Here is a 16,940-nt window from a genome sequence, read left to right as displayed (position 1 = left end):
TTTAGTCAAATTCAGAGTAAAAATTTGCACAATATACAAGATACACAGTCTGTAATACCAAGTTATAATGATGTTAGGATTGTGATTCATCATTCTATTCTTTTCTGTTTTCAGTGAAGACGAAGCATTTTATTTTATGCATATGGCTGCAAGATGTCTAATGTCTTTTTTTCTGGGAAAAAATCCATGGGAAAACTGAGGTAGAGAAATTCTCCACCTGTACAATATTTTGTGTATTTAATCTAAGCAAATTATTTGTCAACCTAATTATTTATTTTTCAGGAATAAGATCTGTCAAAGACATGATGTGGTCTTGGAGTAAACATTGACTTAAATATATTTTTTCATTCAGTCATAAATTGAGTGTTTTAAAGCCTTTCCTTAAAAGATAAGATTATTGACAGAAAATGAAGATGAAAGGCCAAATCTACAGCAAATACTAGATGTCTACAGATTTTATAGACATACCAGATCAATTTGTGTGCCTACAAAACCTCCTGGCTTGTACTTAGATGCAAGCATACAGGTAGACCTGGAATGCATCTTAATTATGTAGCTTGCTGTTCAAATATAAGATACTGATAAAAATTCGGACCAAAGTAATTGAGAGCTTGTACTTCTGTGGTTATCTACAACAGAAAACTGACATTTGCTCATAAGAAGTAATTTTATGAATAGAGGCTTTTTTTCCTAGCAAAATATGTTGCTAAGATATTTCAGGGCTGCTTTTACTTTTCAGTCTGGAGAGTATTATAAAAATAATTCCAACCTTTTCTTTTTGAGACTTTGAACATTTTTTTTTCTTATTTTCATCTAAAACAGTTTTGCACAGTTCAATATGATGGAAATTTTGAACCATGAACAAGAATCATAAACTCTTAACAGAAATGAGATTTCAAATTCTTAAGCTGTATCTCTACAGAAAATTTTTGAATTAGCTTAATTTAATTAAAAATATAAGAAGGCCATAAACCATGTGATAAATTATAAGCATTATAAATGCATCTAATTAACCCTAAATATAATTTATAAATTAATTAATGCAGTAGCCATTGATCATAAATTTTAAAACATTCTTTTTTTCTTGTTTTTGCTTTATTTTATTTTATTTTATTTTATTTTATTGGAAAGGATATGTTCTTTTAGGAAAGACATAGCATTGGATAAAGTGGCATAAATGAGCAGAATGGACAGCAAAGGCTTGCAATATTGATAGCAGTAGCATCTACTAGGGCAATATAATTAATGAAAATCTGTTTCCAACTGGCAAGGTATTTAAGAAAGTCAAAGAGAGACAAATGACACATTTGCATTCTAATTCAAGGATCTTTAGCATCAAAGTGATACAAAACCTAACAGCATCACTGGGAAAATAATACATTATAGGAAGGAGAGAGAAAAATAAGTTAAAGCAGTAATCATGACTTGTACTATCTACAGGTTTGACAAGAATATTGTTAGAAAAGTTTTGTAAATTAGCTATTCAATAGAATTTGGAACTAAAAAGAAATAATAAGATAAGGGATTAAACATTTAAGATTTTGGAGAGTGAAAATGGACCTGAATATGGAATGCAAATTTATTTTATGAAAGGAGTGATAAAGATTTCCTGATAGTCTCTGAATTGTGATAAAGACAAATCAAATGTGATGTCAGTGTCAGACTCTTAGACCAATATTCATTGAACTATCCTATTTTGCACTTGATTTGGGAAACAGCAAAGGTAATTTTGAGACTTTCATCACACAAGAATGCATAAGATCGAAGAAAGCATTAATTGATTTATTTTAAAAGAAATAGAAGGACAGTTAACAGTACAAATAGCATTTTTCTGTTCAAATGCGAACGCCGGAAAGTACTGTAAAGCTAATAAAGTCCACTGGACAAAGGTGACATAACTATGAAAAGGTTTGGAGTGTCTTTCTTCTGTCTATACAAGTGACCCTAGGGATAAATTTGCATTTCAAAGAACTGGTGAGGATGGAGTTTGGGTCTGATTTAAGGTTATCTGGATTAAGAAGTGAAATAAGGTCTGTTAGTGAAAAAAAGATGATTTTTTTAAATTAATTACACTTTTAGAGAATAAGAAAGTTTATGTGACCTTTTTTTAAATGTATTTTAACTGGCTTGTATTTTTAGAAGTACCACAGTTGACTTATACTCCTTGAGACATTGTAGATTTCTGTTAATAATCACAGTCATAGGAGAAAGGGACTGCTTTATGACAGCAGAAAAGGAAATACAAAGATACTGTATGTTTAATGTTCAATTTAGATCATCTTTCTAAAACATGAGTGTAAAGCTAAATTTGAACTTCTGTGTTGACCATTAAAACACTGGGGAAAACAACACAAGAGAATTCAAGCTTTTTTTTCAGTCAGGCAATCTGTCATCACTGTAAGCACTGCTGTCTGCTCTGCAGTTTTCCACTGCCAGTCCTGTGATCAGCTGCCATCTGCCAGTCCTCTCTAATTGCTATCCAGTTTATACCACTAGTCATTCACTCCTCTTTCAGGTAGCCATCAGTCAAACGTGTTGATATTTGTGAGATTATGAGGTTTGAAAACCCCTCATCAAAACAAACTGGAATATATTAAATTTAGGCTTCTGGAACAATGGTCAGGGTTTTTTTTGTTTTTTGGGTTTTTGGTTGTGGTTTTTTTGTGTTTTTTTTTTTTTTTTTTGTGTGTTTCATAGTATGAGGAAACAGGGGTTCATAGACTGCTATAATTTCAAGGTACTTGATCATATTAGATGCTTATAATGTAAAGAACAGACTGGAGTTCCTGACTCTTGCTGTGCATGTGTGTTACATTTGCTTCCCAGAACAGAGAACTAGCTACTCCCAATGTATGAGGAAACCCTCACAGGCCAGCAGTACTCACCTGGCAACTTGCCTTAGCCAGTCTGAACAGGCTCAATATGAGTTTTTGCAAGGAGTCTATTTGTGTGTTTAAGAGTTCCCGCGTTACTGAAATTGCAGTTTCAGAGAACATCCCTTAAGGAGCTATTGTTCTTTGGCAAAACAGGAGGAAACCCACAGGTTTGTTTCATTTGTCCCAAAAGCCAGATACAGACTTGTTTCACCTGCCAGGTACTCTGAAATCCAGAATGTGTGCCTTGATTAAAGAGCAGGATTTTCTATTTCAATTGTGTTTATAATTTTGACAACTTGAAGTCAACTGAAATAATTTTGTGGTCACTTATCTCCACTTTTCAAATCCAGCAATTGCAAAAGAGAAAGTCTCTTTTATTTCCGGTGTAATATTGGAATTAGGTTTTGAATAGTTTACAGCAAAAAGCACTCATTTTATATTTCTTCTGTGTAAGAGGCATAACAATACCTTTTTTACATGCTTGATCAAGACTGTGCTGAATGCAATAAACACAGTTTAGGTTAGACAGTCCAAGAGCTCTAAAATAGGAATTGAACTTTATGCATAACTAGTTATCTAATTTTTATGCATGGATAGTATAATACTATGAACTTATATACAATTATTTTGCTTTAAGCTAGGATCATATTAAACTTACACTTCACAGTACAAATTGTCTTTGTTAATGTGCCCTTCAGTCTATCCAAGCAGAAGCTGAAGACCTAGTTTCAGAGCTCAGCATCCCAGACTCTAGAAGTGAGAAAGCCCTTGACTATCTCTCATGATTAAGTCAGCAGTCCATGGTAAATAATGGCCCTTTCCTGCTCTCTGTTTTGGAATTGAATATTTTCTTGTCTTTTAAACACAAATTATTGAAATATCCGTAGGTTAAGTTAGACTGAAACAGTGGAGTTAAACACTTAATTGAAATTTTCACTTTTGGAGCAAAGTTTTTTCCTAACTTGATAGATTTTTGGTAGAATAAAAAAAAAAAAAAATAAAAACAGGGGTTTCAGGTTTTTTTCAAAGCAGTATCAAGAAAAAATATTGGCATTCAATTTTCCTGTGCATGTTAACTGAGATGGGATCAGATATCTTTGATTTTCTGTGGTACCTGCAAATGAACACTCATCTAAACTCTCAATTTCACTCTTACCAGCTTAGCTCAATAAATATTGGCAACTATCCTTGTGGTGCAGCCCCTTTCCAGAGATCACTAGGCTGAAAAATCCAGCCTTACTTTCCTATCGTTAATCTAAGAAAAGTAAATTGGTCATCAGTTCATATAGCCATTAGTTGGGACATTTTATCAATAGCTCTTAATCTCTGCTACATTGTCAGTGCATTAATTAATTACAAAATGTATAACATAAAAAATTGTGTAAGATTTTGTAAGACCAAGGGCAGTAATAATGACCATGTATAAGACAGGACTTCACAATCTAACTCATGGCCTTTAATTTTTAAAAGAAATTGAAAGTCTAGTAGCACCTTTACAATGTCATTCCTCAGATGGTATAAAAATTGAGCCCAGGTACTTCTGTGAGGCAAAATGCAATGCTGACAAATTGCATCCCCATAACTTGAAGCTATCAAAAGGTAAAGAATTTGACATTTCCTTGGCAAATGTTGCAACAATTACCAGCCTGCATGATCAAAAATATGTATCTTGTCATAAAATTTGAATCTATCTCAGTTTAGTTTCTACCAATTCAGTTAAATTTCCTCCAAATAACATCTCCTAAATTTCTTTAGCCATTGTTGAAATATCTATGAAGTTACTAATTTAAAAAATATGAGACTTTGTTTTACCTTCTCTTTGATAATGTAAACATTCAAGCTTTTTATAGCTTATACTGTAAAGATTTTCTTTAAGTCAGTATGCTACCAGTGCATTTTATCCACTGACTTTAATCTTTCAACATACTTCTAAAGGATGGATGCTAAGCAACTTCAGTACTTCCAGTGGTATTTTCAACCATTCAGAATATTTTATTGAATCTTTCCTCCTATTAGTTTTCCTTTTTCTGCAAGTCTGCAGGATCCTATTTTGTGAAGTCATCCAGTTCTCTACTTATAATCATCTCTCTGAAGGATATCCCATAATGTTCTGCATCAAATGGCTTGTCCTTTTACAAGATATTAATCTAGTGATTGAAGTAAAATTTTATAAAGCAGATAACAATGAATTAGGTAAATACTTCTTATTGGATTTAAAAATTAATATCTCCAAATAGGATAGGAAGCTTTGAAAATATGTATAGCCTCTAATTGTCTGAGATGCACTCAGTTAGCTTAGAGCTATCTGTAAAAGATTACTCAGACAGAAGCTTTGAAATATTTTGGCTGAATTGAACAGAAAAACAAAGAAAAATTCTTTTAGTTTTCTGGGCTCATGTGCTTTAAAAACTGTCCTTATAAATAACCACAAAAAGAATTTATTGCTTGTTTTTCCATCTTGTAGTCATTTTTTTTTTTCATGCAAGATGCTACAATGGAAACAGCAACAGACTGAGCATTTAAACAAAGCCCAAGTTATCTTGTAAAACTTGCTGTTATATGGAACAACAGGGCACTGAGGTATTTAAACACACTCTGGATTAGTTCCTTCATGCACCTACTAAATGGTTTGGAATGACCAAGCTTTTAAAATTGTGGATACTATGGTAACTGGATATTTCAAGGTGTCATAGAGACAGACTCCTCTTATCCTGAGATGTCAGTCTATTTAAGCCTGCTGTGAAAAAGCACAGGAGAGGCTTTTTGGTTATCTTCTAAATTTAACTTATAATATTTATAAAATGTAACTCATAAAAGTTTGAATTATGCTGGTGTTTTTAATACATTATTTTCAGAACTATGAAATCAAAATTTAAGTAGAATAAATGCAGTTCTCACACAACTAAACCTTTGCACAAAGAAGCAGAAGAACACAATTTTCTTGAATTAATAAAAAAATAATGATAAAAAATACCTATAACTTTCTTTAGTGAAAAAGAAAATCAATAAGATGCTCTGACATGTTTCTATTATCTATCTAAAATTCAACAAAATTAAATTTTGTATATGGTAATTCCAAATCAATCCAGATACGTAGTTTGGGCACTTGTTCACCTCTGAGTTTAAAAATATTTCATTTATCAATTACAAAGAAAAAGTGGCTTGTTCTTTCATAGATTTAAATTGGATTATTGGTTTTTATGACTTTCCCAAATTACTACGCCAATAAATATTTAAATTTTCCTAGGAGAATGGGATTCTGTTGATGTGTTGCAAACAGAGGATAGAGATATGAAAAAAACAGTGCCCTTCCGTTGTTTCTGAAGTCTTATCTTAGGTTTGTACTGAATTTTTTTGCCTTGTTACTCCATTTTTTTACATCAATTATGAGAATCACAACACTGGTACCCAAAAAAACTTTAGCATCATATGCATAGGGTTGACATTTTTCAAACAAAATAGCCCTCTGAAAACTGACACTAATAGTTTTGACATAACTTTGTCAGAGCTGCTTTCAGGAATACTTTCTATTAATTTTTTTATTACACACACTGTCCTTAACTTTAGAATCAGAGGCATGCACATTTTGATTGCACAAATAAAATTCACCTTCTAAATGTGTTTGCTTGAACCTCACTTCTAACAATTTCTCATACTCCTTTATCTTCCAGCAGTCATTGGTCTTCTCTTTCATTTTCTTCCAAAATTCAGATTGGTTCTTTCTTCTCTTCTATGGCTCCCTGGTATAACTTTAAAGACTCTTTCATGACTTCTTTCTGCAGCTTTAGTTCTCTTGCCAGTCCCTTGTTATCTTTTACTTTATGTCACAAGTGTGGTGTTGTTGTCATTCCCCAGGACTCATTAACACACTCCTAATATTCTGGAAGTTTTGGTTTTAGGTTAACTTGTTTAATTAGCAGCAGAAATAACTTGTGAAATAAACATTTTCCAGATGTTGCCTTAAACTGCGCTTGTGCGTTCTGACTTTGCAAGTGTTTCAATCTCCCTGAAGGAGAGTAGGTGGAAGTTTACTGGTAGCAAGGTGCTACAACAATTAATGTCATGAAAGAATTGCAGTCAATTTACATTTCTTGCAGAAGGAAGAGGAAAAAAGAAGGGTAATGTCTGTATGAGCTTTTGAAGTACTATTTTTAAAAATATAATTAAATTTAAAATTACTTTCTTTATGCACTGTTTTTTGGCTTCCTGACTAAGTAAAATTCAGAATGCTGATTCATTTGGGGATCAGGCTCCTTTTGCCACAGAGAATTTTTGGTTTATGAAAAAATCAAACCATAAATAGATAGTTTAAAAAAAACCATCACAAAAAAATGAAAAAAATAATGACTCAAAAAGGTTGCTAAAATTTTCTTGCTCAGTACACACAATCATTAATTCAAAAAGGCATTGTCAGATATATTTATGTAAGATTTTTAGAAAGGAACATTAAACTCAGGAATAGTTAACATTTCTTCTGGGTTGATCATCAGATAAACAAATCTGCAAGTAAATGAATGGCAACAATAGGACATAAAAAGAAAATATCTTGTGAAAAACAAGAATTTTTACCTTCTTCCTGGAGTTTTTTGTCTTTTATACATCAAGCACAGCAGGAGACTATTCAGAAATCAATTTTAACTACATTATCTGAGAGCTGATGACCTTGATACAATTATAAAATGTGCAGAAAATCAGAAGCTGGAAAAAAACCCCTACATTAACTCCAAGTCTTGTGTTCCTTTTTATATTTTATTAATGTTAATATATTATTCCAAAAAGTAATAATATTTGTAATGTAAAATATAATGTATTTCAATAATTTGGTCTTTATATTAATATAAAGATAACATGATATATGATATATAACATGATATGGTCTTCATTTAGTTTAATTAACAGGGAGAAACTCCTTAATAATTTTACCAGACAAATCAAGTAGTTTTCTATAACAGGAGCCTGTGTTTCTTCTATAAGCTACATGAACTCATTGTGAACATGAAATAACTAAATTGCCTATAAACTCTTTGGTATTCTAATTTCTGAGATAGAGTACCTAGAGTGTGGATTTTCAGTGGCTGTAATACTACTGAAATTCAAGTGTTATGACCTCTAACTTTAAATAAAAGTAAATATAAACACTGATCTATTTTTTAGATTTGGATGTATTTTTTAAGATGAAAAGTCTGAACAGTTTATTTCAGATGTTGCCACAATTCTTAAAAAAATAGAAAAAATATATCTTTATACTAAGCTGTTCTATCAGTTATTAAAAAGATTTTAAAAGAGTTTTATTTATTTGTTACTTTATTAATCTGAGAATCAATACTGATCCCTTCATATTGATTCTGGAAACCTGGGACAAAATCCAAATGTCCTGATTCCTTAAGCACAAGACCGTTGAATTCTCTGACATTACTATTTTAAGAACATAAAAAAAAAAGACATTTTACATGTCGTACAGCAAAAACATACAAACCATTGTTTGGACTAAAACTATTCTGAAAGTAGGAGAGAGACAAGATAGTGACCTCAGTTATTTGAGATGTTATCAGAGATGTAGACATCCAGAAAATGACCCTGAAACAATCCTTTGAAGATTACTTCTCTCTTTTGAAGGTACAGAGATCTCTTGAAGGTAAAGACATATGATATTACATGACATATTAGATTATTAGATACCTTTCTAAGATTTACTCTACCTGGGTCTCTCCTGAAATAAAAGAGCTAGAGAGCTGTTGCTTTTTAAAGCAAATTATACTGGAGCCAGCTATGGTCTCATTTTATGTGGAATAACCAGGATGGAGAAGATGTTGAGCAAAAGGAATTTTTACACCTCATTCTGTGGTAGACAGGGAAAAGGAAATTGAGCAGAGGAGGGGGGAAAGGCAGCCTTTCTCTGCTAATCCAATTAATTCAGTACAGTTTCTTACCAGAGGAAAAAGTGATGACAGTAACAGTAAGAGAAACCCCTTTCTAGCATAACGCAGTAGATATATTTGTTAAAGATATAGAGTCTCAAAATGGTTCTTCAACTCACATCTCCCATGCCATGGATAAGCCTCCTCACCATCAAATTATGCAGAAATCCATTGATACTACTGTGTGTGGTTGATTGCCTTAAAAAAAAAACCTCACACATATGCCCCCTGAGCATTTCTCATGTTCAATACCATTATACCACAATAACTTTTTAACCTATTTAAAAAAATAAACCTTAACTTCAATGTCAATGACCAAGGCTAGTGTAGAATTTTCCTTATTTTAGCACTTTTTTACAGCTTCTACAGTAAGGTTCTGCAGGTCTTCACATTTTCTTATTGTTTATCAGAAGCCTGGATTCCAAGCAGGAAGAATAAACTTTTGTTTTGAGGAGAATTGTCAAGCCTAGTCAAAACAAAAGAATAAGTTCAGAATTTTACTGTTTTAAGACCTAGAAGTTGTCATGGGAAAGTCCAGAGATATTTGAATGTGGTGTATTTTATTTAGGAGCAATTTTATCTTTCTTCAAGCATCTGGTGTTTGTACCATTAATATTTCTCTGTTTTCCACCACTACTCTTTTTTAAAATTTTACTGATGGATACCTATCAAGAATCAAGGAATAGTGTATGAAAGTGCTGCATTTTTTACAACAGAATTTCTCACAAATAGCCATATTCAGAATTTTGACAAAATATTTGCTATCACTGCAGATGCATGTTATGCTGTGTACAAAATTCAATGCCAGTAAAAGTAAATTATATCAGAGCTCCACTGAGTAAGAATGAGTTCTTTGCTCACTTTAAAGCATAAAAAATTGCCTTTTAATGGGTAAATCCACAGACAGAAAGTATTGCAGGATGTGGCAGGAGAGGAAAAGAAAATTATAATTTTTCACTATTTCATGTTCTTTTTTTGATTTATTTCTCAATTTAACAAGTTCAACTTCCCATTGTTTTGATTTCCCATGTCTTCCTGAGCAGTACTTGAATGTGGTATTGACACTGCTTGCACTCTGTTTACACTGCTATTACTCTATATTTAAATTCAGCTATTGCCATATAAACAGTGATAAAGATTAGTAAAGCAAGGAATAACCTTACGTTGCAATGGCTCAGACAATCAATATATATGTATTGCAATGACCTGGAGTGAACAGATTCATCTGCAAATGTAATTGTTCATATCAGTCCCAAAACCAAGTAATTTTCTTTTGGTTTTGGCTGCACTAGTAATACAAAGAAAATAACTGGTTTCAAATGAACTTTTTTTGTCCATTGCAACAAAATTTCAATTAAGAATTAGAAAAAAAATTAAAACAGATTATTTTTGTCTTTAATTATAATGACCACAGACAATTGTTTTCTCTGAGTTGAAGAAGTATAGAGATTTGGGGTAATTTTTCCAGGCTGTGAAAGTTTGCTCTATATTTGGTTTCCTCTCCTCCTTCAAAACTCTAATTTTGAGAAGTCACTTCTATGTAATAGCAAATACAAAAATAAATAATGTATTCGAATGTCTCTGTCGAGGCAGGACGGGAATGAGAAGACTTTGACCAGAAGGCTGCTGAGAGTAAAACTCCGGTTTATTCAAAATACACTGCTCATTTATACAGAGCTTTGTGAGGAACAACTCCATTGGTCCTGAAGTGAAAACAACCCACCCATTGGTACAGAGTGCTTGACCCACAGTGATAGAACTTAACTATAAACAATGTGAGTAACAAGAGAAATAAAGAATTATTTACATTCTTCTCCAGCTCTTTCCCAGGCTCCTGCCTGGCTAGAAATTCTCAGTGTCTTTCTTTGACTGAATCTGAGACCCACATTCAAAAATGTCTTTTCTTGGAAAGACTTCAAGGGTTTAAGATCACTTCTTAAAAGTCTTGAAAGTAGATGACAGAGAAAAATTTCAAGCAGAGGAGATACAGTGTGTGCCAGGAGGTTTCAGGGAAAACAACTGGGAAAAAACATAGAAAGAGTGGGATGGAAAATGAGGTAGAAGAAATCAGTGGCATAGTAGGAGTGATGAGAAAATTGACAACCACAGAGGATGAAGAGCAGCAGGAGAAGGAAAATAAATAAGAGATAAGTAGGGATAAAAAAACAGAAGGAGGGGGAAAGGAAACCAAAATGAGAAAAAGAAGAGAGAAAAGAGATTCGGAAAAAATTGATTGCACAAAGCTGGAAGGAAGAAGATACTGAGCTACTACAGTGATATAAAAGTTGTAGAAGTATTGTATGTATTATATAAGAAATTAATGAAGGAAAGTGAGGCAATCTCAAGGGAAAAGAATGAAACATCAGAAGGGAAAGGAGAAAGAAACAATTAGGACAAGAGAAATTACACTGGTACAGTGGCAGAGTCAGTCAAGTCTGAACTATCTTATTTTGTGTCAGAGATTCCAGCCTAATTCTCTGTGAGTTACCAGTTTTGTGTTTGAGCTATGAACTTGAAAATTGGAGAGGGAAGAATTAGTTTAAACTAAAAAATAAATTTCTCAAGACAAGAAAAAACCTGAATCTCTATGAAAATAAGATGTTCTGTTTTTTCCCCGAATGCTTTTTATTTTATTGAGTGACTGCTTTCTATGAATACATTAGATGTTCTTTACAGTGAAGCACCTGAGGATTTATATCATTGCAGATATACCCTGCATCATCCTAATAACAGTTTGCTCTGACTCAGCAAGTCCTCACCTGAGGCAGAAACATCCCCACCTCAGTGCATCCAGATTTTTTAATCTGTGTAATGCTACACATATCAATTTTGTAAATTCTTTCACCTTCCAATTTTTTTCTAAGAGATATTTAGGAAAAGCAACTTGAGCTTGTGAGTCATGTCCAGGCAAACTTTGTGAAACAACAGGGAGACAGCCGTATAACAAAATTCAAGAATCACAGCCCAAAATCATGAGGAAATACTGTTATTTACAGGAATGACATCACAGAGCACCTGAATAATATAATCTGTAATCTGTAGAAATTGTAAGAATCTACTGCCATGAATTTCTTCATTCTAGAAGCAGTTTTAGCTGAAAGATAGTGAAAGTCAGGTAAGGGTTTTTTTAATCAGACTTTTACCCATAAGAATATATTATTGACTGTCAGAATGTGAAGCTATTTGATTTCATGACAAATGAAGAGCAAGAGAACAGAGATAAACCAAAAAATATGAATATTTATTTGCATGTATTTGCCCTGTCCTCTAGTCAAACAGAAGAAAATGCGAATGCAAATTTGCTATAGTTTGGATGCCACTGGAACTATTAATTATATAAGACAAAAAATAGATAAGCATATTGAAAATAATGTTTTCAACTGTGCAGTTAATGCCTTCACTAGAACCCCCCCAACAGAAATATTGTCCCACAATTCATCATTACCTGTTTTGTATTCCTCTCATTGAGACTCATACTCCAATTGCACTATTGTGGATAATTCAAACTTTTTTTGTTGCCTCCTTTTTATCCTACAAAAATGTCTGGACCAATTGATGCAGGGATTATTTTGTGATATCCTTCATGTTGCCCTCTAGCACTGTCCCATGTCTGTGTTCCTAGATATGAGTTAGGCAAATTGAATTTTCTGTTTGATCTTACAGCACAAGAATATATGCTTGGCATTTGCTTTGTAAATAAATAAGTTATTGCATTTTATTTTCTGAGACAACATTTTTTTTTTTCTGGGTAAAATGTGGGAATCACAGGGAATTTTCTGGGCAGTGTTTAAGACATGGTTGACTTCAGTAGAATTCTTGTGCACAACATAATGTAACCCACAGGTCTGATTAAAATATTTCTAAGATGAAGATTCTGAAAAAATAGTCATGGTCACTGCCATCGAGTTTGCAAAGAAACAATTGAAAACTTGCCTGTATCTATTTATGTAAATCCTAGTCACTTTCTTTCATGGGACAGAAGGCTGAGAAGAGGAATTTTAAAAGGGAAAATCTTGCAAATAATGAAAATCCAAGGGCATTTGCTCACTAAGCATAATACAGAAGTAAAATAAATAGGATGGAATAAGTAAAAGAAAAAAGAGAGCAGGTGATGTCTTGAGGAAAGTACACAGAGTGTAGGAGAGGAAAATGCAAAGTACTCTTAAGATTTAAGGGTAAAGTCCAATCTCCATTGCACTGATGAAAATAGTGACTAACATCATTGCTGATTTCATAACCAACTTGGAATGACTGATGAACATAAAGAGGGAAGTTAGCAGCAGGAGCAGTTATTCCACTCAAAACAAATTAGAAGCAATTTTGTTCCAATAACCAGTTCATTTCTATAGCAGGACTCCAAGTGAAATAACTATTTTTCATCAGAGAAAAAAGGAGAGATAGAAAGTACATGGCCTAGATGTCCTGGTAGGTGGAAACACAGTGGATAGTCTTGGAGAATATACAAATATAATTTCTATGACTATCATAATAGAGAGGCAATAACACAAAAAATACTGATAATGAAAGTCAGTTGTTGAGAAAAAAACATGCAATATATCTATATTTATGTTAAAATTACCTGAAATAATAATAATAAAAGAGTAAATACAAGTAAATAAAAAATATTCAAAATGTAAAGACTTGCAAAAATGTACATGAGTGTACACTGGCATGAAAACAAATATGGTAAACATCTGCAGATAAAATTAAAGGAAAATTAAGAAAAAAATAGTTGATATCCCTGGGAAATAATTGGTGTCTTTTCCTAGGAATGCAGATGCATTGAGAAGAAGAAAAAAAGTCAGAAATTAATAAATTCTCTGGAGAAGAAAGTGAAAAAATATTGTATTTAAGATTATGCCAAATATTGCAGATATAGAAATAAGTTTTTAAAAAATGAAAGGAACTAATACATAAAGAAAGATTTTAGAACAAATGGTCTTCTAGGAAACAAATTTGTCAATTATGCTGAAAGAAGGCAGAAACCACACTGTGACTGAACATTTCCAATGAACACAAAAGTAGTCTGTAAGAGAAAATTAAGTAGTATGCAAACAGGAATTGTTGTAAAAAGTAGAGAAAACCTGCATCATAAATATAATTTCAAGTCCCACTCTGTCTAGAGTCCATCAAGACAAGAATTCATACATCCTCACTTATTAAATCAAGCCTAAAATAGGTACCTGGAAAGCAAAAAAATAGAAGTAAAATTGGGGATAAATTGCTAGGAGAATTAACTATTTTAGTTTTTTAATGTAATAGTACCTCTGCATGTAAAAATTAACCTCCAAAAAGTGAGCATTTCCAAGGCACAGCATTTGATAGTACAAAATCACTACACTACTGCATGAATTGGCAAAACAACCTCACACCCAGACTCTTGTTCTGTAGTTCTTATCTACCATGAATAGACTTAAAGTAAAATCCTGCCTGTACACAGTTTATCTATGTAAACAATTTCTGAATGTTTTCTGCAGCTTCAATCCCTTAAGAGGGGGAGAAAAGCATAAAGTGCAGTAATAAATTCAGGCCTCATTGGCTTTTATATTTTTAATTATTGTGTTTTTTCATTGAAGTTAATTCTCAGGAAAATAGTCAGTTTGACAACTTTGAAGAGTTTAGTGTGTGTCTTAGTACAGAAACACTAATTATAACTGAGAAACTCATTCACAAACAGTTTGGAAATCATTAAATTAGGAAAATTCTTTTGCTGTCATCATCTAAGTTTGCTGCAGAGGATACAGACATCAGAGACAGCACAGTGAACAATTCCCTTGATTGGGGATCTTCCATATCTATATATTAATTCTATTCGAAATTCTCCAGGCACATAAAAATACTAAGAAATTTTAGTTATCAAAATAACTAGAAGATTTAGCCTGTACCTTTTCTAAGTCTTACTCCAGCATTCTGTAATATGTAGCATAGGGGGTTAGAATTACTGTAATTTGGAAAATTCTTGGAAAACTAATTGTTTTCTCAGAAAGTTTTGTGTATCATGGTGTCTTCTTCAGATGATTTGTTAAAGATGGTTTCCTGACCTTTAATACATACAGAACACTCTTAATTTGCAATATATTTTTCAGCATTTGTGGAAGTGTGATGAGAGTGGATGCTTTTTTTAATGTGCATTCTAGTGCACATGAAAACAATATTTTCCTGTAAGTTATAGCCACATATTGAATTTTAAATGCCATTTATCTAAGAATGTTTATCTAGACCAATATCCGAGAAAGGGAGTTTACATTTTAATGTTAGTACTTTCCAACTAATTTAAAATGAACTTCTGTTCTTGGAGATGCCAACTGTACCTGTAATCTGCTTTTCAGTTAAGTACCCAGAAAATTAGGCACAACATTGAAAAACTGTAAACTTTGGAAATATTTAGACATGTAAGGAGGTGAAGGGGGAGGAGTTTGTGTGACTTGATGTGTTTTCTTCCTATAAAATAAAATGTGAGAACCATTTTCATAGCATTCAGTCCACCCATATTTATCTCTGCAGCCCTAATGTTGCAGGAAGATGAGAGAATTTGTGTATTCCTGTGGACAGGCACTTGTCCTGCAGGAGGTCTTGAACAAAATGCAGGAGCAGCTACTGTCTCACTCTGTAACACAGCCCAGCCCTGAAGCTATCTGCATACATGAAAATCTGACACAATTCTCGCTTTTAAGAAAAATTTGTACAATGCTCGCAGGCACATGGTGTGATGCTCAGGGTTGCTTTGAGGAGACACCAGGAGTGGCACTTCTGTGATCCTGGTAGTTTCATTTCAGTCAGGATCTGAAATATTGTTGTCCATTTCCTTCTCTTTAAGAACTATGTGTCTTCAGCTGCTTAAACTAAAGACAAAGTAATGACATTTAAATGTAAATAAGAAGGTTACATGAGTTGCAACAATTTATTTAAGTTCAGCTCAACTAAGCAGTCTGTTTGGTTTTCTCACCTTAGGGTTAATTTCTTCTTAGCTTCTTTATTTGTTTGTTTCTTCATTTTTTGTTTTGTTTTGTTTATTAATATAATGTCATACAATGCCCTTAGGGTACTAATTTGAAGCTCTAGATCTGAGGCTGCAAACAATTGTAGACACAACTGGTGCAATTCAGCAATTCAGAGGAATGCCAAAAGAGCATAAGATGTACACACAGTGGGAGCACCAACTCAAGAGAGCACAAAGAGTTATTTGAGACTCTAGTAAAGTTTAGAGCCTCTTGCATATCAAATTTTAAAATTGTTCCTAAAAACCATAACCTTATGTGTCTCACCTGTACCATTCCCTGTACCATTGCTTAGCTTACACTATCAATCAGCCTGAGATAAAAGCTGTTCTTGTTTCTACAGATATAAAATGTTTTTTCATATTCAGGGAGTGGCATTTTTGTTTCAGATTACCAAAAAAAAAAAAAAACCAAAAAAAAAACTAACCAAAAAACCACCCCAAACGAATACAACCTAACTATTGTCTCCAAATCCTTTCAGGGAGCTAACTATATGACAATTAAGTGGAAAACACTCTGCTGCTGTAGAATTGTGGTTGTGGGGGGGAATCTTATGAGTCAGATATTTACTCTTTCAGTTTTGTTCTTGTAGTGAAGGTCAAACACTTCAAATGAAAGAGTTCAAGTAGCTGAAACTGAATGAGGAACAAACTGTGCATAGTTAGACTGCTCTGTTTTGAACAGCTCCCATATTTTTGACGCAAGTGAATATTTATGCTATAGAGCCATATTTTGTGTTGTGCAGCCCTACTGCTTGTCATACAGGTTTCAGCATTTCACTTTACAGCATAATATTTGCATTCAGAATTCATTATGCACACATCACAAACACTACACAATGGCTGAGTTTAAACAAGTCTGTTCCTGTACTTTTGGATCAGATACAACTGGCAGACTAAAGTATAATGAAAGCAGCAAACCTCCATGATAACTGAGCAGCATATTCCGAAACCTGCAGACACTTCCAATTACTGGGTTTCCAAACAGTTCTTTAACTTATAAAGCTGTTTTAAGGTGCCCGTGTTTTTACAACAGAGTCTTGCAAAAAAATGTCAATCAGAAAGCAATAAGAGAGAATATTTTCTTTCCTCTTGTTTCGAGGCACTCCTTTTTAAAACATCAAAAATTTAAGAAAATTAAATGAACTC

General features: G+C 33.0%; 1 long non-coding RNA gene across 1 annotated transcript in view; it reads left to right on the top strand.

Moving 5' to 3' along the window:
• LOC110468137 (uncharacterized) overlaps nucleotides 1-16,940 on the top strand; it is an 87,081-nt gene that overhangs the window by 51,582 nt on the left and 18,559 nt on the right. The window lies entirely within an intron of this gene.

This window comes from Lonchura striata, chromosome 1, assembly GCF_046129695.1.
Source record: "Lonchura striata isolate bLonStr1 chromosome 1, bLonStr1.mat, whole genome shotgun sequence".
NCBI classification, from domain to species: domain Eukaryota; kingdom Metazoa; phylum Chordata; class Aves; order Passeriformes; family Estrildidae; genus Lonchura; species Lonchura striata.
The sequence above is the reverse complement of the archived record's forward strand: the minus strand, read 5'-3'. Positions and strand labels throughout refer to the sequence as shown.